Below are 27,330 nucleotides of genomic sequence, written 5' to 3'. Positions count from 1 at the left end.
TATCATTTCTCAAAGTCTAATGAGATTTGAATCTCATTTTCGGATTGAGAAAAGACTCGTGTATGAGTAAGACTTAGGAAAAACCGAACCTTACCTTGCAAATCCTTGAGTAGTGCCGAAATCCTTCTCTTGCAAGGATCCTTCTTGTTTGGTTGGAGAGAAAATACAAGAAAATGAGAGAGCATTCAAAGGAACTTGAGAGAATTGTGTGGAGAGAGTGGAAACTCATGCAAAATCTAAAAAATGGCAAGGGAAAAGCCTTCTGGGCATGAACCCTTCTCTTTATATAGAGACCCTTCACTTCCCTCCTTGTTTGAATCAAAACCCTTGCATGTGAGACAAGTGGCAAGGTTTCTTCTTCTTCCTCTCTCAAAAACCGAAAACCTCTTGGAGTTCCCCACTTAGATTGCATTGGGAAAGCGCATTCTTGGAGGTGGCATGTTGGCTTCCCTCCTTGGCCGAAAATCTCATTTCTCTCTTATTCCATTTATTTCCTTTAACAAGTCAATGTCTTCTCAAGGGGTAACTTGGTAAAGCCATGCATGTTTTTTCCTATTCTCAACAAAGAACTCTTGGCATGGAGGACAAGTGGCATTCGGCGTGTGCCATAGCTCTAGCTGTCCCTTTCACTTTCCATTCCTAAGGTGTTGCTTAATATTCCCAATATTCATTCCCTAGGTGACCTTTCACATTTAATTGGTCCAAAATGCACTAAGTGACAAGTGGCAAACGAATAGAATGCTTGGAGGGGTATGCTAGCAGAAACCCTAGGGGCAAACTTGTCCTTGATATAAAAGTCTCATCCCAAAAGTCTTTTAGAAACTTGGTGCATGTTTGACACATGGCAAAACCTAACAAAATTCAAAATCCCAAAGGGCTCCCATTAGTTTCCTATGCAAAACTTCTAGAAAAGCACCATTGGAACTTGAATTTTGGACAAAAAGCAATGGGCAAGGCATGTAAGCCCATCTTGGTGTTTTCCTACACATTTTTTTTCCCCTTAGCCCACTTTCAAGACTAGGTTCAAAGTATAGCATTCTTGAGTCAGATAACACTTGGCAAATTTAGAATTGGATCATGGGACTAAACCATTGGACCTAAATTCTCAAAAAGGCCGAAATTTTAAAGTAAACTAAAGCCATTCTTCTCTTGGGCTTAAATTACTACATCAAAAGCTTTTAAGGCCTTTCAAAGTAACTAAAACTCCTAAAATAACATGGCAACCTAGAATAATTCTAAGGGCCAAGTCTAGACAAAATCTCGGGCCATCACAAAGGTATGTGGGACAAAAATTTGAGTATCGTCCCAAAAAGGAAAAAACCAATCGATAGCGTTCAAATGGAAAAGTTTTTTGGGACGATTTTATTTAGTTTCAAAAAGGCGGTCGAACGGTAAAATTTTTCCGTTCGAACATCTAAAAATGATCAAACTGATTGGATTATTTGTTTGATTGAATAAATTTGGTTCGAACGAGACTCTGTTTGAATGTCACCATTTACATTCGAACCTTATACAGTGTTCAAACGTATATAGTTTAATGTTTGAACTAATGATATTCACTTTCAAACGTATGTTTGATAGTTCGAACTTTGGTTTTGACATTCGAACATTTTACTATTTAAATTGGTTCGAACGTTTAGTGTGTTATTCGAAAGAGTATGTAATGTTCGATTTCCCTGATGGTTGTTCGAACGCCATTTACGCATTACGTTCGATTGTCTTTATTACACCGTTCGAATGGTTAGCACTTATTAACTATTCAAATGGTTTTTGTGCTTTCGAGCATTATACTATTGTTTTCAACCCATTAATAGAAAACATAATACACATAAATAACATTTTAAAATACATTAGTACATATTCAACAAAAACAAAAGTAATCTTATAAATGCAAACCAACTAAATAAAACAGTAGTTCTCAATAATACAAAAGACAATTGAAAATCTAAGCTATAAATTAAATTGGTTTCTTGGAAGTCTTGAATTGTTGCATAAGCATCTACATTTGGGGTTGCATTTCTCTCCTGAACTTCGCTTGTTGCTCTTTTTGTTGTTTCATTCACATCTCCAAGTCAACTCATTGGACCACTAACACATGCTGATTTGTGCTCAATTCCTCGATCTCTTACGTAACTTCCTCTAATGCTCTAGAAGAGTTAGGGGCATTACTAGATGATGAAGACGAGCCTAGAAGGCTTAACACAACTGCCTAAACTCCTCAAATAGCATGAATGTTAACCCAGAACCTTTATAAAAATTTCCACATCACTTGTTGTGAAATTTTGATCAGTTGCAGATTTAGCACACAGGGTAACCATTTTTTCCTACACATAAGAGAAATAATTTATATTGTTACAAATATATAAATACGTTTAGTTAAACTGATAATAATACTTCCATAATTTCTACGAGTATCGAGATGAGTCTACTCTCTATTATGATTAGTATGTGATGCAGTATATAATTTTATCAGATCGTAATTGCTATCTGAGTCTTGTTACATGACAAATATTTTATAGGTACAAAGTCATCAGAATAAGACAAAGAATAAACTTGAGAAAAAAATAAACTTACCAACATCTTAGAGAGGCGATAGAAAGATTATGAGACTGCATGGTGATGAATCTTTAAGTTTGATCTATTTTCTTTGTTAATAGAATTTCGCTCTTACATAGCTGTAAATATTAGCAAAAGAAATTATAAATCATGACATATAAAACAAGTTATTTATTTACCTTAAATGCAAGATCATCAAACATATCACAAAATTTCTCTCAATCTGAAGGTTTGACATCCTGAAAAGGATATTGGTGTACGTCGTTCTTGTTCTCGAACTTATGGTAATGCTCATGACATCTAACCCTATATTTTGAGAATGAATTATATATAAGCTCATCAATAGTCTTGCGCTCCTCTCTCCAACCAAAATTTAGTTTGAAGTCATCCATGAAGAAATAAGACTCATGAAAAAATTAATTGCCTATTCTATATTTTGCATATACATTAAATAATTTGATGAATGAATTAAACAATTATCAAACAACGCTTCTTAATAAACTCTTTGACATCTTAGGAAACTTTATACCATGAACTCGTAGCCAAAGGTGCATAAGTTCAGGTAAGAGCACACACATGAGAAGCAAGTCAGGCCATTGGTTATCCTTCATCTCTGGTATGATCGTCATGAATGTTAACCTTAATCTTATCAACTTTACGATATTTTTTCAACGTCACATCTCTAGTAGTACCTCAACCTTGACGAGATTGTACGTTTAGCTCTAAAAACAAAACCTTTTTTACAGTACACATGAAAGAAATGATAGTTAGGATTTAGTATGCTTATGTTTATCTTAATTAAAACAATATCATATCAAATTTTTATCTTGGTCTAGAGAGTTAATCTCCAGTAGTGAGTCAATCAGAGAGCTAGGCATGGGTTGAAATGATGGTGTGGCACCTTTGACCACCACATGCAAACTGACGGAACCAGACCGGACCGAAGCAGACCAATTTGCAATATTATATATTTTAAATTAATTTTGTAATATTATATATAATATTGTTTATATTATATATAATTTTTATATATAATATATATAATAATATAAATTATAATTATATATAAGATAATATTATTATAATTTATAACATAAAAATTTAATCTTAAACATGAAGATTTATTTGATCATATGCTTTAAACATAATATATATATATATTAATAAAATTTTATGGCCTAATAAATTTTCAACATATTCCTTTTGATAAATACATAATATATTAGTATATTATTATATTTAATGCCCTAATACTAATACTATTAGTAATAGTAATCCTCTTTAAGTCTATAAATAAAGAACTATATAAATCATTATAGTATTAGTAGTTATACTAATACTATATCACTACATGATACTATAGTGATATAGTAATACTAATACTGTTAGTATTAGTATAACTATAAGTGATATAGTTATATGGATAGTTATAATAAGATTATTATATAGTTATACTAAATTAAAATCACTATAACAAATACTAATATATAGTTATACTAATCAGTAATCACTATAACTTTAACATATACTTATACTAATACTAATATAGTTATACTAAATCACTATAACTTATACTAATATAATTATATTAAATCACTATAACTAATACTAATATATAGTTATACTAATACTAATGCTATTATATAGTTATACTAATCACTGATTCATTATAACTAAACCACTATAACTATATATAGTATTAATATCACTATGACCATATATTATTATATAGTATTAATATCACTATTAGTATAGTATATAGTATTAGTATCACTATATCACCTCCTCTCCCAAACCTCTCAAACCTCTCCCAAACCTTTACACAGATCTGACTCAGGGGGTGGGAGCTTCGGCTCCCTTCCCCCTCCCTCCCTCCCTTCCCACTCCCTTCCTTTCTAGTTAGTGCTTCATTTTTGTGTTTTGTGTATTTGCAGGCTAAATAAGGATGAGTTCGCAGATCTGGATGTGCCGGCCATCATAGACCAGCACGCACCCTCCATGGTGATGCCCAGCCACTGATCTTCAAGTCCACCACATGCGGCGCCAATCGGAGTGCCGAGTTGCTCGTACGCGCGGCCTAAAGCTATCGGAGACGCTCGACGAGTGACTCTCACGCTCCACCGAGAGGCCCTCTGCCGACGTCACACGCGGCGCCTACGGGGTTTGTGAGTTCAGAGTCTCCAAGATCGACCGTCGGTCTCCTCCCAGAGAGGCGCCTGTTCTGACGCGCCACAGCAGCCTCATTGGAGCACTGTTCTTTCCTGGTTTTACTGTGTCTTCTTATATTTATTTCGGGTCCTGTTTTTCTTTTTAGAAAATAAAAATCTAAAAATATGTCCCTTCGGACCTCAGTCCGAACGGTGGTTTCTCCCCTCTCCGCTTAGGCGGTGTATGGGATTTGGTGCACCCTATTCCGATTAGTCGAGATATGGGTGTTGTCGTCTGGTTACTGTTACTGTGCACGACAGATCTCTTAGACTTAGGTCTCCAGAGATCAGCCGTCTGGACTAGACCTTGTCAGCCATGAAAGTGTGTTGTAGAGCTTTTATCATTTGTAATTGACTTTTAAGTCATAGTTGTATGTCCTCTTTATGAATGAAATGCGATCTGTTATCATAAAAAAAAAAAAAAAAGTATCACTATATCACTATAATATATAGATATATATATGTAGTAGTAACACTATAATAATATAATATATAGTATTAGTATATATTAATATATATAATATCTCGAAACTAAATTATTGGTAGTTAATTTGACCCAACTTTTTATGCATGAATTGTTAAGTTTCTTTTTAACATCGAAAATTTGGAATCATATTTGAAATCGAGAATCGAGAAAGCAGTACTGATTCAATAAATCAAATAATTTAAATTGTTGAGTCAGTGATTGATGACAAGTTTGAATTGAGTATATTATTGTTACTAAAAATATAAAATATATATATATATATATATATATATACATATATACACGCATCTATATTGTAATTCAAGCATTTAAGATTTTGTACAAAAGAATTTAAAATACGAATCATTATTAGCTTTAGTAAAAATATTATATGAATCGGCCTAGTTTGTTTTAAGAGATGAGACAAGATAAATTGAAATTAAAATTAAATAATTAAATAAATATTATTATAATATATTTTTTAATATTATTTTTATTTTAAAATTTGAAAAAACTGAATTATTTATTTTATTTTGTATGGAGATTTAAAAAATTTGTAATGATAAGATGAGAGATTTTCAAAGGTTTATTTTAGTCTTGAAAACAAACGATAAATGATTTTTATAAGAATTCAGTTCTGTGTTTGACCTCAAGTTTCCTCTCTTTTTTTTTTTACCTAAAATATCCTCTCCACCAAAAAAAAAAAAATCTTTAATTCATAAGGTCAAGAAAAAATTATAGTATTTTATGCAAATCACAAAGTTTTTTTTTTTTTTTTTTTAATACACAATGTTGAGACAGTTTTCGTCTCCCCGCAATATGTCAAGCTTCCTCGTTAATGACTAGTATGAATAGCTTGCCGGTGGTGCTTGCTACAAGCATGAGTTTGAATCGACCGGCTGAATCAATTTTCGTGAGCGATTAAAAAATTATATTGCAATCGATTAATTTAGTAGAAATGATATTTACAGTTGTGAAGTACGTAAGTACTATTTAATCATTTTGAAAATTTTTAGAGCTTAATTGGTTAGTAATATTATTTTGGAGAATATTAAAATGATATTACTAACCAAAGCCCAAGCTAACACCCAAGACTCCAAGAGCAAGTATTAGCTATCATGGTTTAATGACAATGTCCATCATCCAATTATTCACTATTGAATAAATTACAAATAGGAAATACAATCAGTGACTTAAGTGCGAGCCAAATATTGTATTAGAATCTAGTTACATACTACTATATTATAAACAAGATAATAAATTTATAGTATTACAATATATATATATATATATATATACACACACATCATACATGGTACATGGCTCACTATTAGCTAGTTAAGTTTCATCTATTCTACTATTAGCTAGTGATACTATGATATGCAGTATGTACATATAATTGATTATTAGTCTATTAATATTATTCTTTAACAATTGTGGCATTGATTATTAGTCTATTAATATTCTTGAATTTAACTATATAGGTATAACACCCGGCCAAAAAAGCTTTTTAGGCCTTGACCTTAATAGCCTTAATGCTAATTAATTAGGTGTTGGGCTCTTGAGTCGGTAAGAGTGTGGCGCCCACGACTCCATGTAAGGAGACACAGGAATCGAGACACCGGGATGATGACAACAGGGTTACACATCCCAACGTAAATGCCAAGTGTGTGTACATGCAACAGTGTACAATAAACAACGCAGCGGATAATTAATACAACTAAGTACCAGAATTATTAATACAATTTAAACAATCAATAAAAAGGTTTAAATATTATACAGTCATCCGAAATAAATATTTTAAAAGTCCCAAACCAAAATGCGAGTGATCCAATCACTCCTCGGGCGGAGCCGACTCCTCAGGCTCACCCTCATCCACCTCTATAACAAAATCTGCGTTACCACAAAATGGTACCGCAGGTAAGTATAACCCAAATAACCACGAGATAAAAATACAATGATGCTACCAACATGCATGCATATGATGAGATATGCATTAAATCCAAAAATACTATTTTCTCCGAAAATATATATTTTCCAACACACGCCAAAATCTCATTTTAGCCCAAAAAGAATACACCGTCATTTGCCCAGAAAATGACCCAAATCAATAAAATCTCATTTTCCCAGAAAATGAATCACATAAAAACCTTTTAATCAACACACGCTATTTTTCCAGAAAACAGCTCATTATTCCAATAACCAATGCACCATGATCTCCCCTAGGGACCATTTGCACGTCCTGGCTTCGTAGCGATGCTCAGTTCCGCGCCCAGCGCGTTCGTAGCCAAGCACCCACTACGCAACGAGCGATGCCCAGTTCCGCGCCCAGCTCGTACGTGGCCAAGCATCCTCTAGCCCCCACCAGCAGAGGGCCACGGAGTCGGCACGAGACCATCTCGTCTGATCCCGTTGTAGCCCAGCGACAACCCAGGGGACGTCACTCAGTATATTCCGCTCCCGAGTGACCAGAGGAGTTCCACCGAGATAATGCCCCATCTCGGCTTGGGGTCGTGATACACACGCACCCAAAATCCTTTAACACATGAAAACTCAGTTTTCATGAAACACATGAACATGAATGCATGTACACGAAAACTCAGTTTCCTTTACAAACATGATCATGCGTCCAATATGCCATGTACATGAACAACACCAAAACCAACAACCAACAATTCACAATACCAACCAAACACACAACTCCGTCTACAATCCATCCGACACCCGAACTCCTCGAACTCAGTCCGGCATGTCCAACCAGTTCACAATAATATGAGTTAGTGCAAAAATATATTTAAATCACAATAGTTATTTGGAAAAATACTTACAGCGCTATAATATGATTTTTGAAGGATCCCCCGGAGGTGCAAGAAGTGGTGACTCAACAACGTAACAGTGTAAAAAATACACTGTGGCCGTGGGTCTCAAAAATTCACTTTTCAACGGAGACAAACTAAGACCCGAAATTGGTAGGGTAGGGCCTAGAGAGGTCGGTGAAGCCAATGGTGATGGTGGTTTGCCGTGGGTGGCAGCGCAAAGGGTGGTTTTAAGGCCAAAAGGTCGAAATCGGAGATGGGCTTGGTTGTGCTTCACCGGTGACAGATCGGAGCCGGGGTTGGGTCCATTGGGTTGGCAAGAGGTCGGGGATGAAATGGTGAAGAGATGGTGGCCGGAGGTGGCCCGACAGCGGCGCGTGAAGGAAGAGAAGGCCGCAGCTGGGTATTGCGCGTGGAGGCTATCGGCGGCGAGATAGGGGCTGGGATTTGGGAGGTGAGGCCGCCGGTCGATGGGGAGGTGAACGGAAGGGGCGGTGTCGGTCAAGGGCGGCTCACGGCGGCGGGTTGGGTGGAGGAGAAATCGGACGGAAGAGAGGGAGCGCAGGGGCTTCGCGTGCGGGGAGAGAAAAGGAAGAGGAAGAAATGGGGAAAAAGAAAAGAAAAAGAAAAGAAAAATGAGAAAAAGAAAAGTGGGAAAAAGGAATGAGGTCCAATCCTCACATCTTGGGTCACAGAAAATGATCCAACGAAAATGATTTTAAAACAGCAAATCACTTAAATTAAATTAAACGTAATGATACAATGAAAATAAAATAATTAAATCCCACAATCAATTAATTTAAAAGAAGAACAATTTAAATGTACAACAGTAAATAAATATTAAGAAAACATAACAATTTAATTTTTCACAATTTAAAGATCATAAAATAACCCATTTAAAATATTCGATAATTATAAAATAAGAGAATAAATTTTTGAATTATTAAAAATAATCCTTCAGTGAAAATACACTAAAATACGTGGTGTTACATCTTCCTCCCTTAAAAAAAAATTTTGTCCTCGAAATTAGCAAGGTCAAACATTAAGGCTAAGACAGGAATAAGATTCAACTAGGAGCAAACTTAAGAACATACCGCCAGAATCAATCGAACAAATACGGGTACTGCTCTCTCATGTCAGCTTCTCTCTCACAAGAGAAATCCTGAGCCATTGGATCGCTCCATGACACCTTCACCAAAGGTATTGTCTTAGACCTTAACCTTTGCTCTTTCCAATCCACAACCTGAGTCGGGGCAACTTCATAAGAAAGATTAGGCCGAAGTTCAATGCGTTCAAAGTCGACAAAACGCGGCTCTAGCTGTCCAAAACTCTTCTTCAAAGACGACACATGGAACACATCATGAACATCCCCAAAATAATCCGGCAAGGCAACTCTATAAGCAACTAGCCCAACTTTCTCTATAATCTGGAAAGGACCGACATACCTCGGACTAAGCTTTCCCTTCTTGCCAAAGCGCTTAACCCCCTTCATCGGAGAGACTTTAAGATAAACCCAATCACCTTTCTCAAATGATATGTCTCTTCTCCTTGTATCTGCATAACTCTTTTGGCGACTTTGGGCTTCCGCCATTTTAGTCCTTATAAATTGAACTTGATCCTTCATTTCTTGAATTATCTCAGGCCCAATCAATTTACTTTCGCCAACTTCATCCCAACACAACGGTGATCTACACTTCCTCCCATACAAAGCTTCATACGGGGCAATCTGAATGGAGGAATGAAAACTGTTATTGTAAGCAAACTCAATTAGTGGCAGGTGATTCTCCCAACTCCCCTGAAATTCCATGACACAAGCACGCAACATATCCTCAAGAGTCTGGATAGTACGCTCTGATTGACCGTCTGTCTGTGGGTGATATGCAGTACTAAACTTCAACTTAATGCCTAAAGCTGCCTGCAAACTCTTCCAAAAATGAGACGTGAACCGTGGGTCCCGATCCGACACGATACTCTTGGGTACTCCGTGTAAACGCACTATCTCCTAAACATACAACCTAGTCAACTTACCCAAAGAGTCAGTGTTATTGATAGGCAAGAAATGGGCACTCTTGGTCAATCGGTCAACAATCACCCAAACTGAATTCTTTCCACTAGGAGTCCTCGGCAAACCCACAATAAAATCCATAGAAATATCATCCTACTTCCACTCAGGAATAGGGAGAGGTTGAAGCCTACCAGCAGGTCTTTGATGTTCAGCTTTAACTTGACGGCACGTGTTGCATTTCTCAATAAACATGGCAATATCCACCTTCATTCCTTCCCACCAGTAATTTCTCTTTAAATCTCGATACATTTTCGTGCTTCCTGGATGAACTGAATAAGGAGCCACATGAGCCTCTGCCAAAATTCGCTCCTTAAATTCTGAATCTCGGGGAATCACCCTACGATCCCGAAACCGAAGGATACCATCCTTATCCAAACTATAGTGCAAGGGTCCTTTAGACTTCCTGACTCTCTTCCTAATGGCCAATAACTTTGGATCCCTTCTTTGAATAGTTTTCAATTATTCAAAATCCACAACCCAGACATCTAAAATCGAAGATAATAATTCTTCCTGCTGCGAACTTTCAATAAGGAGTCTCCTCATCCCGCAAAAGAGAGAATCCACATCTGACGACTCTGCTTCTTCCACCTGTTGAGACTTCTTACTTAAAGCGTCTGCGACTAGATTCGCCTTTCCAGGATGATACTTGATCTCACATTGGTAATCGCTAATCAGTTCTAACCACCGCCTCTGCCTCATATTGAGATTCTTCTGAGTAAACAGATATTTCAAACTCTTGTGGACGGTAAAGTTTTCACAGACTTCGCCATACAGATAATGCCGCCAAATCTTAAGTGCAAAAACTATAGCCGCCAATTCCAGATCATGGGTGGGATAATTCCTCTCATGAATTTCAACTGGCGAGATGCATAAGCAACAACTCGTTCTTCTTGCATAAGAACACATCCCAACCCAAATTTAGATGCATCACTAAAAATCACAAATGGCTTATGTGGCTCCGGAAGTGCCAAAACAGGTGCCGTTGTCAATCTTCTCTTCAACTCTAGGAAACTTCTCTCACATCTATCAGACCATACAAACTCAGCATTCTTTCTAGTCAAAGCAGTGAGAGGTCCAGATAGTCGAGAAAACCCCTCCACAAATCTTCGATAATAACTGGCAAGTCCCAAGAAACTCCGTATTTCATGAACTGTTGAGGGGCGAGGCCATGACAAAACAACTTCCACTTTACTAGGATCTACGGCCACTCCCTCCTGGGAAATCACATATCCAAGAAATTTAACTTCTTCCAACCAGAATTCACACTTACTTAGCTTAGCATATAATTGATGCTCCCTTAACTTTCCAAGTGTCAAACGAAGGTGACAAGCATGTTCTTCCACATCTCGCGAATAAATCAGAATATCGTCAAGAAACACCACCACAAAAGAATCCAAAAAAGGTCGAAACACCGTATTCATCAAATCCATAAAAGCAGCAGGGGCATTAGCTAATCCAAAAGGCATCACCTTAAATTCATAATGCCCATACCTCGTTCTAAAAGCAGTCTTGGGCACGTCCTTATCTCTTATTCTCAACTGATAGTACCCTGATCTCAAATCAATCTTCGAAAAGACAGCTGCTCCCTGAAGCTGGTCAAACAAATCATCAATTCTAGGAAGAGGATACTTATTCTTGATAGTCACCTTGTTAAGTTCCCGATAGTCGATGCACATTCTGAGTGTACCATCCTTCTTCTTGACAAACAAAACAGGCACTCCCCACGGTGAAGTACTAGGCTGAATAAATCATTTATCAACGAGTTCCTGCAATTGAGTTTTCAACTTTTTTAACTCAGACGGTGCCATATGGTAAGGAGCCTTATGCACAGGAGCTGCTCCAGGTTCCAATCAATAACAAATTCCACATCACGAACAGGAGGCAATCCGGACAACTCGTCTACGAATACATCAGGGAATTCTTCTACAATTGGAATATCCACTAAAGACTTGTTCTCGGATGGCGTAGACACCACTTGAACCAAAAAGCATCTGTTCCACATGTTATATCTCTCTTAGCTTGAATTGCAGATATAACTGCAGGTCTTGCTTTCAACTTGCTTCCCACGAATTCCAAATACTCTCCATCCAAAAGTTGTAAGCCAATTATCCGACTTCTACAATTGATATTTGCAGAATATCGATGCAACCAATACATACCCAAAATTATGTCAAATCCAAGCAACTTGAATACAATCAAATCTGCATCCAATGTCCTTCCACCAAAATCCAAAGGACAGCCTAAAGCAACTTTGGAGCACCACACCAGCTCACCATTTGGAAGAGTCACTACTAAGGATTGTGGTAACGGCTCGGTGACTAGATTGCACATCCATGCAAAAATAGCGGACACAAAAGATTGAGATGCCCCAGAATCAAACAAGGTACATGCATAAAAATCATATAGACGAACTCTACCTGAAGCAAACACATACACCAAATAAATCCAAAAAAAACCAACTCACACCAAACATCAAGTTCAACAATTAAATTAAAAGCATACCAGTAATCACTCCAGCATCGTGGGTCTCTGGAGCCCCATAATCCACATCACTAGGAGTCACAGCATATATCGGGCTTGTACTAACTGTCTCTGGCTGTTCCTCCCGCCTCGTCGACCTCCTCATCCTCCTTGACTTTCTTGAGCTTGACTGGGACACTCACGAGCAAAGTGACCCGACTGGCCACATCTAAAGCATTGGATCCCCCTCTGGCCACAGTCACCCTCATGAGCTCTATTACACCTGCTACAAACTGGAACTCGACCTCCTGCACGAACTCCAGAGGTTGTCTGCGAACGTACCCCAGTCCTTTGTACGAACTTCTGCGGTGACCCAGAACTACTACATTCACCAGCAAAACTCTGCCTCTTCTGACCTAGAGGGGAGCCTATCACAAAAGTATTTTCCCGCTCTGCAATTGTGGCCAAATCTACTAATTTTTGAAAATTCACAATCTCAAGACAGGCTACTTGTCTGCGTATATCATGGCGCAGACCCTTCTGGAAATGCTCAACTCGCAACTCCTCAGTGGCAATGAGGTGAGTAGCGAATCGCCCAAGCTACATGAATTTCCTAGCATATTGCTCTACCGTCATGTCTCCTTGTACCAAATTATTGAATTCTCGAGCCTTTTGCCGTCTCACCGAAACAGGAAAGAAATGGTCGTCGAACTCCTTCTTGAATCGCTGCCAGGACACAGCAGCAAAAGATCCCAACTCCATTTCTAGGAGTTGCCACTTGGTCTGCCACCAGTTTGCTACTTCACCTTGCAGTATACAACTTCCATACAATACCATTTGGGCCTCCGTGCACCCACAAACCTCAAATGTTCTCTCAAGATCTTCTATCCACCTCCTAGCTCGCAGTGGATCCTCCTCCCCAGTAAAGGCAGGAGTCCTATGCGCTAGGAAGCGCTCATAGGTGCTCCCAACTTGAACCGCTCTATTTAAATCTCCTTGCGACAGTCGGAAATTCTGTTGGAAGAACTCTGTCATCCTATTCAATGCCCTCGCCATGGCATAATTTCCGTCATCTCTTGGTAATTCATCTTCGGGCTCATTAGCTTGCCTTATTGGTCTCACCATCTTCCTGTCATAGCAATCTTTAACTCCGTTTAAACACCCGAATAAAATCAAACACAAAACAAAAGTAACACTAAAATAACTAAGATAAAGTAAAATAAAATAATATAACATAAACAAAATAAATAACAAATCCATATTAAATCATACCTTAAAATAAATAATTTAACTTATATTTTTAAAATAATATTTCTGGTACTTCACCTAAGGGACATGTGGGTTTACCCAGAGTCGAACTGCTCTGATACCACCTGTGGCACCGACGACCCCCATGTAAGGAGACACGGGAATCGAGACGCCGAGATGATGACAACAGGGTCACACATCCCAACGTTAGTGCCAAGTGTGTGTACATGCAACAGTGTACAAAAACAATGCAGCGGATAATTAATACAACTAAGTACCAGAATTGTTAATACAATTTAAACAATCAGTAAAAAGGTTTAAATATTATACAGTCATCCGAAATAAATATCTTACAAGTCCCAAACCAGAATGCGAGTGATCCAATCACTCCTCTGGAGGAGCCGACTCCTCAGGCTCACCCTCAGTCTGTAACACCCCGTATTTTAATGTATTTTTATTGAAGTATTATTTTATTTTATTCAAAAATTATTCTTTTGTTTTAAAATTATTGGATTTTAATTGGATTATTTTTAGGATTTTTTTTAATTGGTGAAAATTAATTTTTATGTGCTTTCTTAATATTTATTTATTAAGGTGCATTTAAATTGTTTTTCATATTTAATTAATTACTGTGGGATTTAATTATTTCAATTTGACTTTACCATTACGTTTAAATTATTTTATTTAACTTGTGGTTTTAAAATCATCTCCGTTGGATCATTTTTGTGACCCAAGTTATGAGGATTGGAACTCATTTCTTTTCCCTCCATTTTTCTTTCCTTCCTTTTCTTTTCTTTCTTTTCTTTTTTCTTCTTTATTTTCTCCCCTCCCCGTGCGCGCGACCCAGCCCTCTCCCTCTCTCTTCCGTCCGTCACCTTCCACGCCAGCGCCGCTGAGAGCCAGCGGTGGCCTTCACCGCCCACCCCATTGTGTTCCCCTGCCGCCGGCGACCTCACCCCACCAACCTCACCTCCATTCACGCCGCCGTTAACCACCACCAGCCCTTCAAAGCCGCGGCCACCATTCGTTCCAGCGCCGCCGTCGCACCACCATTGGCCACCATCTTCACACCACATCATCCTCGACCTCTTAGCAACCCATTGGACCCAACCCCACCTCCGATCCCCCACCAGTGAAGCTCCACCATTTACATTTCTGATTTCGGCATTTTGGTCTTCTACCGCCCATTGCGCCGCCACCCACGGCCAAACTTCACCACCACTAGCTTCACCGACTTCCCTAGGCCCTACCCTATCAATCTCGGGTCTTCGTTTGCCTCCGTTTGAAAGTTGGTATTTGTGACCCACGGCCACAGTGTATTTTACACTGTGGTGTTGCTCAAACGTCGCCTTTTTCAACTTCATGATCCTTCGGAAATTGTTATATTGCACTGTAAGTATTTATCCAAAGACCTTTCATAATTTAAATGTATTTTTTGCACTAACCCATTTCACTGTATTTTTGGCATGCCGGACTGAGTTCGAGGAGTTCGGGGGTCGGATGGATTTGTGATTGGAGTTGTTTGGTTGGTTTGGTTTATTTGGTTTGGTTGTTGATGAGTTGTTTTGATTGGTTTTGTTGGGATTGGTTCTGGATGGATGTTGGATCAGTGTTGGTGCATGTTCATATCATTATTTCATGCATGATCATGTTTGTAAAGAAAATTGGGTTTTCGTGTATTGCATCCATGTTCATGTGTTTATAAAAACTGGGTTTTCATGTGAGAATGGATTTTGGGTGTGTGTGTATCACGACCCCAAGCCGAGATGGGGTATTAACTCGGTGGAGCTCCTCTGATTACTCGGGAGCGGAATATACTGAGTAACGTCCCCTGGATTGTCGCCGGGCGACAATGGGATCGGACGAGATGGTCTCGTGCCGACTCCGTGGTCCTTCTGCTGGCGGGGACTAGAGGATGTCTGGCCACGTACGCGCTGGGCGCGGAACTGGGCATCGCTCGTTGCGTAGTGTGGGTGCTTGGCCATGTACGCGCCGGGCGCGGAACTGAGCACCGCTACGAAGCCAGGACGTGCGGACGGTCCATAGGGGAGGCCATGGTGCATATGGAATTAATGCATGGTGCATTTGGTATTATTGCACTATTTTCTGGGAAAATAGTGCGAGTTGGTTTCTGGGTAAATCATTTTCTGGGAAAATGTTTTACGGATATTTTGGGCCAAAATGGGATTTTGGCGTGTGTTGAAATAATTATTTTCGAGGAAAATAATGAGTTGAGTAAAATGCATATTTTTCATGTGCATGCATGTTAGTTGCATTTAATGCATTTTATATTACGTTGTTATTTTGGGTCATACTTACCTGTGATGCCATTTTGTGGTAACGCAGATTTTGATGCAGATGAGGAGGAGGAGGGCGAGCCTGAGGAGACAGCTCCGCCTGAGGAGTGATCTGGGATCACTCGTTTGTTTATCTGGAACTATTGTAAATTATTTTATGGATGACTGTATAACTGCTATTTAAATCTTTACTGATGTTTGATTGTAAATAAATTCTGGTACTTAGTTGACTATCCGCTGCGTTATTTTATTTGTACACTGTTGCATGTACACACACTGGCACTTCGTTGGGATGTGTGTCCGTGTTGTCACCATCCTGGTGTCTCAATCCCTGTGTATTTTTATAAGGGGGATTGGGGTCGCCACAGGTGGTATCAGAGCAGTTTGGCTCTGGGTAAAACCACGTGTCCCTTAGGATAGTACCAGAAAATTATTTTTATTATTATTTTAAAATAATAAAATTTTTTGTTTAAGTGGTGTAAGTTAAGTTATTTATTTTATATTATGAGTTTATTGCTATGTTATTTTATGTTAATTGATGTTATTTGAATTATTTTATTTATCGCTTTAATTAGTGTTTATTTTTGGTTGAGTATGATTTATCTGGATTTAAGCGGGGTTGGAGAATGCTCTATGACAGGACTATGGTGAGACCAAGAAGGCAAGCTGAGGTGCCTGAAGATGAGTTACCTAGAGGTGACGGAAATTATGCTATGGCAAGAGCATTAAATAGAATGACAGAATTTCTTCAACAGAATTTCCGACCGCCGCAAGGAGATTCAATTAGAGGAGCCCAAGTGGGGTGTCCCTATGAGCGCTTCCTAACGCATAGGACCCCTGCCTTCACTGGGGAGGAGGACCCAATGCGAGCTAGGAGGTGGATTCAAGATTTGGAAAGAACATTTGAAGTTTGTGGATGCACGGAGGCTCAGATGGTATTATATGGAAGTTATATGCTGCAAGGTGAAGCGGCAAATTGGTGGGAGACCAAGCGGACATTATTAGAAATGGAGTTGGGTTCCTTGGCTGCTGTGTCTTGGCAGCGTTTCAAGAAAGAGTTTGATGACCGGTTCTTTCCTGTTTCAGTGAGAAGGCAAAAGGCTCGGGAGTTCAATAATTTGGTCCAAGGAGGCATGACTGTTGAGCAATATGCAAGAAAATTTATGGAGCTTGGACGGTTCGCTCCTCACCTCATTACTACGGAGGAGTTGCGAGTCGAGCGCTTCCAGGAGGGTTTGCGCCATGTGGTACGTAAACAAGTGGCCTACCTTCGGATTAAGGACTTTCAAGAGTTAGTGGATTTAGCCAGCATTGCAGAACGGGAAAATAGTTTTGGAGTAGGTTCCCCTCCGGGTCAGAAGAGGCGGAGTTACGTTGGTGAAGGGAGTAGTTCTGGGTCGCCTCATAAGTTCGTGCAAAGGACTAGTGCCCGTTGGCAGACGACCACCGGTGTTCGTGCTGGAGGTCGAGCTCCAGTTTGTAACAGGTGCAATAGAGCCCATGAGGGTGACTGCGGCCAGAGAGGAATTCAGTGTTTTAGATGTGTCCAGCTGGGTCACTTTGCTCGGGAGTGTCCTGGTCAAGTTCAAGGAGGGCAAGGAGCGCGAGGAGGTCGACGAGGTGGAAGGCGCAACCAGAGACAGTTGGTACAAGCTCGGGTTTATGCAGTGACCCCTGGTGATGTGGATTATGGAGCTCCAGAGACCCACGATGCTGGGGTTATTACTGGTATGCATTTAATTATTTTAATTTGATTTAATGTTTGATATGGTTGGATTTTTTGGAATTGTCTGGTGGATGTGTTTGCTTCAGGTAGAGTTCGCCTATATGATTTCTATGCATGTACTTTGTTTGATTCCGGGGCGCCTCGATCATTTGTGTCTGCCACTTTTGCACGAATGTGTAATCTGGTCACGGAGCCTTTATCGCAATCTCTAGTAGTGGCACTTCCAAATGGTGAGATGGTGTGGTGCTCTAAAGTTGCTTTAGGCCGTCCTTTGGATTTTGGAGGGAGGACACTGGATGCAGATTTGATTGTATTCAAGTTGCTGGGATTTGATATAATTTTGGGAATGGATTGGCTATATCGATATTCAGCAAATATTGATTGTAGAAGTCGGGTAATTGGTTTTCAACTCTCGGATGATGATTATTTGGAATTCGCGGGAAGTAAGTTGAAGGCAAAACCAACAATTATATCAGCAATTCAAGCTAGGAGAGATATAGCTTGTGGAGCAGATGTTTTTTTGGTCCAAGTCGTGTCTACGCCATCTGAGAAGAAGTCGTTAGTATATATTCCAGTTGTGGGCGAGTTTCCTGATGTGTTTGTAGATGATTTGCCCGGATTGCCTCCCGTTCGCGATATGGAATTTGTTATTGATTTGGAACTTGGTGCGGCTCCTGTGCATAAAGCACCTTATTGCGTGGCACCGACTGAATTAAAAGAGTTGAAGACTCAATTGCAAGAACTGGTCGACAAAGGATTTATTCAGCCTAGTACTTCACCGTGGGGAGCGCCCGTGTTGTTTGTCAAGAAGAAAGATGGTACTCTCAGAATGTGTATAGATTATCGGGAGCTTAACAAGGTGACTATTAAGAACAAGTATCCTCTACCGAGAATTGATGATTTGTTTGACCAACTTCAGGGAGCGGCTATCTTTTCGAAGATTGACTTGAGGTCAGGGTACTATCAGTTGAGAATAAGAGATAAGGACGTGCCCAAGACTGCTTTCAGGACGAGGTATGGGCATTATGAATTTAAGGTGATGTCTTTTGGGTTAGCTAATGCCCCTGCTGCTTTTATGGATTTGATGAATAGGGTGTTTCAGCCTTTCTTGGATTCTTTTGTGGTGGTGTTTCTCGACGACATTTTGATTTACTCTCGAGATTTGGAAGAGCATGCTTGTCACCTTCGTCTGGCACTTGGGAAATTAAGAGAGCATCAATTGTACGCTAAGTTGAGCAAGTGTGAATTTTGGTTAGAAGAAGTTAAGTTTCTTGGACATGTGATTTCTCAAGAAGGGGTGGCTGTAGATCCTAGTAAAGTAGAAGTTGTTTTGTCGTGGCCTCGCCCTTCGACAGTTCGTGAGATACGAAGTTTCTTGGGACTTGCCGGTTACTATCAAAGATTTGTGGAAGGTTTTTCTCGACTATCAGGACCTCTCACTGCCTTGACTAGGAAGAATACTGAGTTTGTATGGTCTGACAAATGTGAGAGAAGTTTTCAAGAGTTGAAGAGAAGATTGACAGCGGCACCTGTTTTGGCACTTCCGGAGCCACACAAGCCATTTGTGATTTTTAGTGATGCATCCAAATTCGGGTTGTGATGCGTTCTTATGCAAGAGGGATGGGTTGTTGCTTCTGCATCTCGTCAACTGAAGATTCATGAAAGGAATTATCCCACGCATGATTTGGAGTTGGCGGCAATAGTTTTTGCGCTTAAGATTTGGCAGCAATATCTGTATGGCAAAGCCTGTGAAGTTTATACTGATCACAAGAGCTTGAAGCATCTGTTTACTCAGAAGAATCTAAACATGAGGCAGAGACGGTGGTTAGAGCTAATTAGCGACTATCGGTGTGAAATCAAGTATCATCCAGGAAAGGCAAATTTAGTCGCTGATGCCTTGAGTAGGAAGTCGCAACAAGTGGATGAAGCGGAATCATCAGATGTGGACTCTCTCCTTTGTGGAATGAGGAGACTTCTTATCGAGAGTTCACAGCAAGAAGAATTATTATCTTCAGTCTTGGATGTCCGAGTAGTAGATTTTGAAGAATTAAAGACTCTTCAAAGAAAGGACCCTAATTTGTTGGCTATCAGGAAAAGAGTCAGAAAGTCTAGAGGACCCTTGCATTACAGCTTGGATAAGGATGGCATTCTTCGGTTTCAGGATCGTAGAGTGATTCCCCGAGATTCTGAATTTAAAGAGCGGATTTTAGCAGAAGCTCATGCGGCTCCTTATTCGGTTCATCCAGGAAGCATGAAGATGTATAGAGATTTAAAGAAGAATTTCTGGTGGGAAGGAATGAAGTTGGACATCGCTTTGTTTATTGAGAAATGTGACACATGCCGACAGGTGAAGGATGAGCATCAGAGACCTGCTGGTAGACTCCAACCTCTCCCTATTCCGGAGTGGAAGTGGGATGATATTTCTATGGATTTTGTGGTAGGGTTGCCGAGGACTCCTAGTGGGAAGAACTTCATTTGGGTGATTGTGGATCGGTTGACCAAGAGTGCCCATTTCTTGCCTGGTAATAATACTGACTCTTTGGGTAAGTTGACTCGGTTATATGTCAAGGAGATAGTGCGTTTGCATGGAATACCCAAGAGTATCGTGTCAGATCGGGACTCGCGATTCACGTCCCATTTCTGGAAGAGTTTGCAAGCAGCATTAGGCACTAAATTGAAGTTTAGTTCAGCGTATCACCCCCAAACGGACGGCCAATCAGAGCGTACTATTCAGACTCTGGAGGATATGTTGCGGTCTTGTGTCATGGAATTCCAAGGAAGTTAGGAGAATCACTTACCGCTTATTGAGTTCTCTTATAATAACAGTTTTCATTCCTCCATTCAGATGGCCCCGTATGAAGTTTTATATGGACGGAAGTGCAGATCGCCTTTATGTTGGGATGAAGTTGGCGAGAACAAATTGCTTGGGCCTGAGATAATTCAAGAAATGAAGGATCAAGTTCAGTTTATCAGGAAGAAGATGGTTGAAGCGCAAAGTCGCCAGAAAAGTTACGCAGATACAAGAAGAAGAGACTTATCCTTTGAAGAAGGTGATTGGGTTTATCTTAAAGTCTCTCCTATGAAAGGCGTTAAGCGCTTTGGTAAGAAAGGAAAGCTTAGTCCAAGATATGTTGGCCCTTTTCAGATCGTAGAGAAGGTTGGACTTGTTGCTTATAGAGTTGCCTTGCCAGATTATTTTAGGGATGTTCATGATGTGTTTCATGTGTCCTCATTGAAGAAGAGTTTTGGACAGCAAGAGCCACGTTTTGTGGATCCCGAACACATTCAACTGCGGCCCAACCTTACTTATGAAGTTGCCCCAACACAGATCGTGGATTGGAAAGAGCAAGAGTTAAGGTCCAAGGTAATACTTATGGTAAAAGTGTCATGGGGTGATCCGTTGGCTCAAGATTTCTCTTGGGAGAGAGAAGCCGACATGAGGGAGCAATATCCGTACTTGTTTGATTGATTTTGACGGTATGTTCTAAGTATTCTCTTGGTTGAATCTTGATCCTGTCTTGGTTTAATATTTGACCTTGCTAATTTCGAGGATGAAATTTTTTTTAAGGGGGAGGATGTAACACCCCGTATTTTAGTGTATTTTTAATGAAGTATTATTTTATTTTATTCAAAAATTATTCTCTTGTTTTAAAATTATTGGATTTTAATTGGATTATTTTTAGGATTTTTTTTAATTGGTGAAAATTAATTTTTATGTGCTTTCTTAATATTTATTTATTAAGGTGCATTTAAATTGTTTTTCATATTTAATTAATTACTGTGGGATTTAATTATTTCAATTTGACTTTACCATTACGTTTAAATTATTTTATTTAACTTGTGGTTTTAAAATCATTTCCGTTGGATCATTTTTGTGACCCAAGTTATGAGGATTGGACCTCATTTATTTTCCCTCCATTTTTCTTTCCTTCCTTTTCTTTTCTTTCTTTTCTTTTTTCTTCTTTATTTTCTCGCCTCCCCGTGCGCGCGACCCAGCCCTCTCCCTCTTTCTTCCGGCCGTCGCCTTCCACGCCAGCGCCGCCGTGAGCCAGTGGTGGCCTTCACCGCCCACCCCATTGTGTTCCCCTGCCGCCGGCGACCACACCCCACCAACCTCACCTCCATTCGCGCCGCCGTTAACCACCACCAGCCCTTCAAAGCCGCGGCCACCATTCGTTCCAGCGCCGCCGTCGCACCACCATTGGCCACCATCTTCACACCACATCATCCTCGACCTCTTAGCAACCCATTGGACCCAACCCCACCTCCGATCAGCCACCAGTGAAGCTCCACCATTTACATTTCCGATTTCGGCATTTTGGTCTTCTACCGCCCATTGCGCCGCCACCCACGGCCAACCTTCACCACCACTAGCTTCGCTCGTTGCGTAGTGTGGGTGCTTGGCCATGTACGCGCCGGGCGCGGAACTGAGCACCGCTACGAAGCCAGGACTTGCGGATGGTCCATAGGGGAGGCCATGGTGCATATGGAATTAATGCATGGTGCATTTGGTATTATTGCACTATTTTCTGGGAAAATAGTGCGAGTTGGTTTCTGGGTAAATCATTTTCTGGGAAAATGTTTTATGGATATTTTGGGCCAAAATGGGATTTTGGCGTGTGTTGAAATAATTATTTTCGGGGAAAATAATGAGTTGAGTAAAATGCATATTTTTCATGTGCATGCATGTTAGTTGCATTTAATGCATTTTATATTACGTTGTTATTTTGGGTCATACTTACCTGCGATGCCATTTTGTGGTAACGCAGATTTTGATGCAGATGAGGAGGAGGAGGGCGAACCTGAGGAGTGATCTGGGATCACTCGTTTGTTTATCTGGAACTATTGTAAATTATTTTATAGATGACTGTATAACTGCTATTTAAATCTTTACTGATGTTTGATTGTAAATAAATTCTGGTACTTAGTTGACTATCCGCTGCGTTATTTTATTTGTACACTGTTGCATGTACACACACTGGCACTTCGTTGGGATGTGTGACCGTGTTGTCACCATCCTGGTGTCTCAATCCCTGTGTATTTTTATAAGGGGGATTGGGGGCGCCACACAGTCTCATCTGTATCGAAATCTGCGTTACCATAGAATGGTACCGCATGTAAATATAAACCAAACAACTACGAGATAAAAATACATTAATGCGACCAATATGCATGCATATGATGAAATATGCATTAAATCCAAACATACTATTTTTTCCGAAAATAGATATTTTCCAACACACGCCAAAATCTTATTTTGGCCCAAAAAGAATACTCCGTCATTTTCTCAGAAAATGACCCAAATCAATAAAACCTAATTTTCCCAGAAAATGAATCACATAAAATCCTTTTAATCAACACACGCTGTTTTCCCAGAAAACAGCTCATTAATCCATTAACCAATGCACCATGATCTCCCCTAGGGATCATCCTCACGTCCTGGCTTCGTAGCGATGCTCAGTTCCACGCCCAGCGCATTCGTGGCCAAGCACCCACTACCCAACGAGCGATGCCTAGTTCCGCGCCCAGGGCGTTCGTGGCCAATCATCCTCTAGCCCCCGCCAGCAGAGGGGCCATGGAGTCCGCACGAGACCATCTCGTCCGATCCCGTTGTCGCCCGGCGACAACCCAGGGGACGTCACTCAGTACATTCCACTCCCGAGTGACCAGAGGTGCTCCACCGAGATAATGCCACATCTCGGCTTGGGGTCGTGATACACACACATCCAAAATCTTTTAACACATGAAAACTCAGTTTTCATGAAACACATGAATATGAATGCATCTACACGAAAACCCAATTTCCTTTACAAACATGATAATGCTTGCAATATGCCATGTACATGAACAACATCATACCAACAACCAACATTTCACAATACCAACCAAACACACAACTCTGTCCACAATCCATCCGACCCCCGAACTTCTCGGACTCAGTTCGGCATGGCCAACCAGTTCACAGTAATATGGGTTAGTGAAAAAATACATTTAAATCACGATAGTTATTTGAGAAAATACTTACAGTGCTATATAATAATTTTCAAAGGATCACGGTAGTGCAAAAGGTGGTGGCTCAGCAACGAAACAGTGTAAAATACACTGTGGCAGTGGGTCTCAAATACCTACTTTTGAATGGGGACAAACTAAGACCCGAAATTGATAGGGTAGGGCCTAGAGATATCGGTGAAGCCAATGGTGGTGGTGGTTTACCGTGGGCGGCGGCGTAAATGGTGGTTTTAGGCCAAAGATGTCCAAATCAGAAATGGAGATAGATAGGCTTCACTGGTGACGGATCGGAGCTGGAGTTGGGTCCATTGGGTTGCTAGGAGGTCGAGAATGAAGTGGTGAAGAAATGATGGCCGGAGATGGCGCGATGGTGGCGCGCGAGATCAAGGAATGCCGCTGCTTTGGACGGTTCGTGGAGGCTAACGGCGGCGCGATAGGGGTTGGGATTGACAGGGAAGGGTCGCCGACTGGTGGGGAAGCTGATGGGAGGGCGGTGTCACGCAAGGCTGCGCGACGGCGGTGGGTTGGGTGAGGGAGACGCGGACGCACGGGAAAGGGAAGGGGAAGGGCTGTCGCGCGGGGGGAAAGGGAATGCAGCGGAAAGAAAAGAAAAAAGGAAAGAAAAAGAGAAAAAGAAAAGTGGGGAAAAGAAATGAGGTCCAATCCTCACCTCTTGGGTCACAAAAAATGATCCAACGGAGATGATTTTAAAACAGCAAATCAATTAAAATAAATTAAATGTAATGATACAATAAAAATAAAATAATTAAATCCCACAATCAATTAATTTAAAAAGAAGAACAATTTAAATGTACAACAACAAATAAATATTAAGAAAACATAACAATTTAATTTTCACAATTTAAAGATCATAAAATAAACTATTTAAAATATCCGATAATTATAAAGTAAGAGAATAAATTTTTGAATTATTAAAAATAATCCTTCAGTGAAAATACACTAAAATACGGGGTGTTACAGTCATGCTGAGGCAGGGAGAACGGGGGGCGGGGCAGTGGGGTGCGGGGCCTCACTGCCCACCCCTACACGTCTTCACGTCATGCACATTTTCTTCTCTAGGGTTTACCAGCTTTGTTTATATAAATCCCATATAGAAACTCACCCATCAAATCTAGGGTTGCCGCTCTACATCTCACCATACCACCTATCAACATCACTTGCTACAAGTCACAAAAAGATTTTCCAAACTGCTAGCCACTCCTCCATCACACGAAAACTCCTCCTCACTGTGAGCAACCCTCCTGTGCATATAGCCCCGCAATAAACCATGGAGACGGCCCAATAGTTGCAGCCCTTATTTTGCATGCATAAAAACAGAGCACATTTGTGTGCTCTCAGCCAGTTGCACAACGGAGGTCAGGAGGCGTCGCCAGTCACCCACATCGCAACTCCACCTTCTGACCATCGTTGTCCAGCCACCAAAAAAAAAAAAAACACTGCAAGTGTTGCTCTGATCTACCACACCAAAACAAGGGAATTATTTCCCCCACCATGAGTTAAGCCAGCCACCGACAGCACCTCTATGTCACTCTCTCGGCTTACTCTATCTCTTTCGCATATTTTTCTCATTCATTGGTCTCTCTCTCTCTCTCTCTCTCTCTCTCTCTCTCCACCATCGTGATCACTGCTACCCAGCAGCATCCCGGCTCCACTCTCTCGGTGAGTATGGATGCCTCTGTTGCATTGTTTGGTCTGGAGTTTTTGCTTTACAAACTCAGTTTTCCTTTTGTATTTAAGTTTTTCCCAACAGCCCATGTTTATGATTTTACATTCCCAAAACACCCTTGTCACTAGGATAGCTCATGGGGCATTTTTTTTATAATAAACTTGCTTTGCATGGTTCTATTTGAGTGAGAAAGTCTATAGAAAATACTTTTCTTTTTAAAATAAATTGTTAAGTATTCTATTACTAATTTCAGTAGTGTATTGTAATAAGATTTTAGTTTTATTTTAAATGCTTTAAAACTAATTAAGTCTATTTTAATTAAATGACATTTTTGCTTTGTCTACTTTAATAGATTTTGATATAATTATGCTATCCAATTTTATATTGTAAAGTTGAATTTTAATAGTAAATAAGATAGTTTTTAATGTTTTAGCCGGAGTTATTAAGTAAAAAATGATAAATTTAGAAAATAATGGTATTTTAGAGTTAAGAGAAATTTTTAGGTATTGAAGAATTAAAATAGATATTTTAGAAGTTTAGGCTTAAATGGTTTAAATTTGTGATTGATTGGAAATTTACGGAATTACGTGATTATTTTATAGGTAACAATTTATAATTGACTCGATAGTTTTTAGGAAAATTTTTAAAAAGCTAATAAGTCCAAATAAGTGGGGTTCCTATGCTAGACTTTGCGTAAAAAAGAAAATAAACTGGAGTTGATTTATTTAAATGTGCATGATATATTTGTTTTTGAAAAGAAATGAGAAAATAACATTAGTTATTTACTCTTCATTAATGACTAGTGTTTTTGTCATGACTGGTGTTTACTCATGAGATCCGTAAGAAAGATAGAGTATTTTTGTCATGACTGGTGTAGATATGAGCTAGTTTTTGTGCATTTTGTTTCTGATCTGGAAAAGAGGGAATATGAGTTTTTTTTTCTTCTCTAAAATTTTGTTCTGATGAAATAAAGATGTTCTAATGCATGAGATCTAAAATGTTTTGCTGTGAAAAAATGAAGATGTTTTAATTCTGTTTATTTCGAACATGTGAAATTATCTGAAACTATTCAGTTTTTTACTTTTGATATGAATTGGCATCTGAAAACCTTGACATGAGATTTTGATTTTGTATTCTAATTATGTCTGATTATGATGTTCTGTTCGGTTTTCTATTACAACCCAGCCAATGGTGATAATAGTGGCTTACGGCCCAAGCAGGGGTTATAATAGTGGATATGGCCCAAGTACAGGTGATAATAGTGGATACGGCCCTTCCATAGGTTATAACGGTGGTTTATAACCCTACCACGGGGGTTAAACATGGTATTCGGCCTAATCACGGATGATAATAGTGGATATGACCCTTCCACAGGTTATAATGGTGGTTTATAACTCTACCACAGGGGTAAACATAGTATACCACCCAATCACGGGTTATAATAATGGATACGACCCTTCCACGGGTTATAATGGTGGTTTATAACCCTACCAAGGGGTTAAGTATGTTATCTGTCCCGATGTGATGCTCTGATTGATGAAGATGAGGTCTCAGATTTTGATATACCAAAAGATTTTTGAATAAGAATGTATTCTGAAAGTTTCACTCCAATATTTTTTATAACATGTTTTTGAGTTTGCATTCTGAAAATAAATGTTTCTTATTCTGCATTCTGAAAGAAAATATTTTGTTTTGCATTATGAATCCTGAAAATACTCGTATTTACATACTAGTATATATTCTGTGCTTACCAAGTTGTTGACAACTCACCCCTTATTCCTACAATATTTTTC

Source organism: Juglans microcarpa x Juglans regia, chromosome 4D (assembly GCF_004785595.1).
Source record: "Juglans microcarpa x Juglans regia isolate MS1-56 chromosome 4D, Jm3101_v1.0, whole genome shotgun sequence".
NCBI classification, from domain to species: domain Eukaryota; kingdom Viridiplantae; phylum Streptophyta; class Magnoliopsida; order Fagales; family Juglandaceae; genus Juglans; species Juglans microcarpa x Juglans regia.
Note: the sequence above shows the minus strand (reverse complement) of the source record.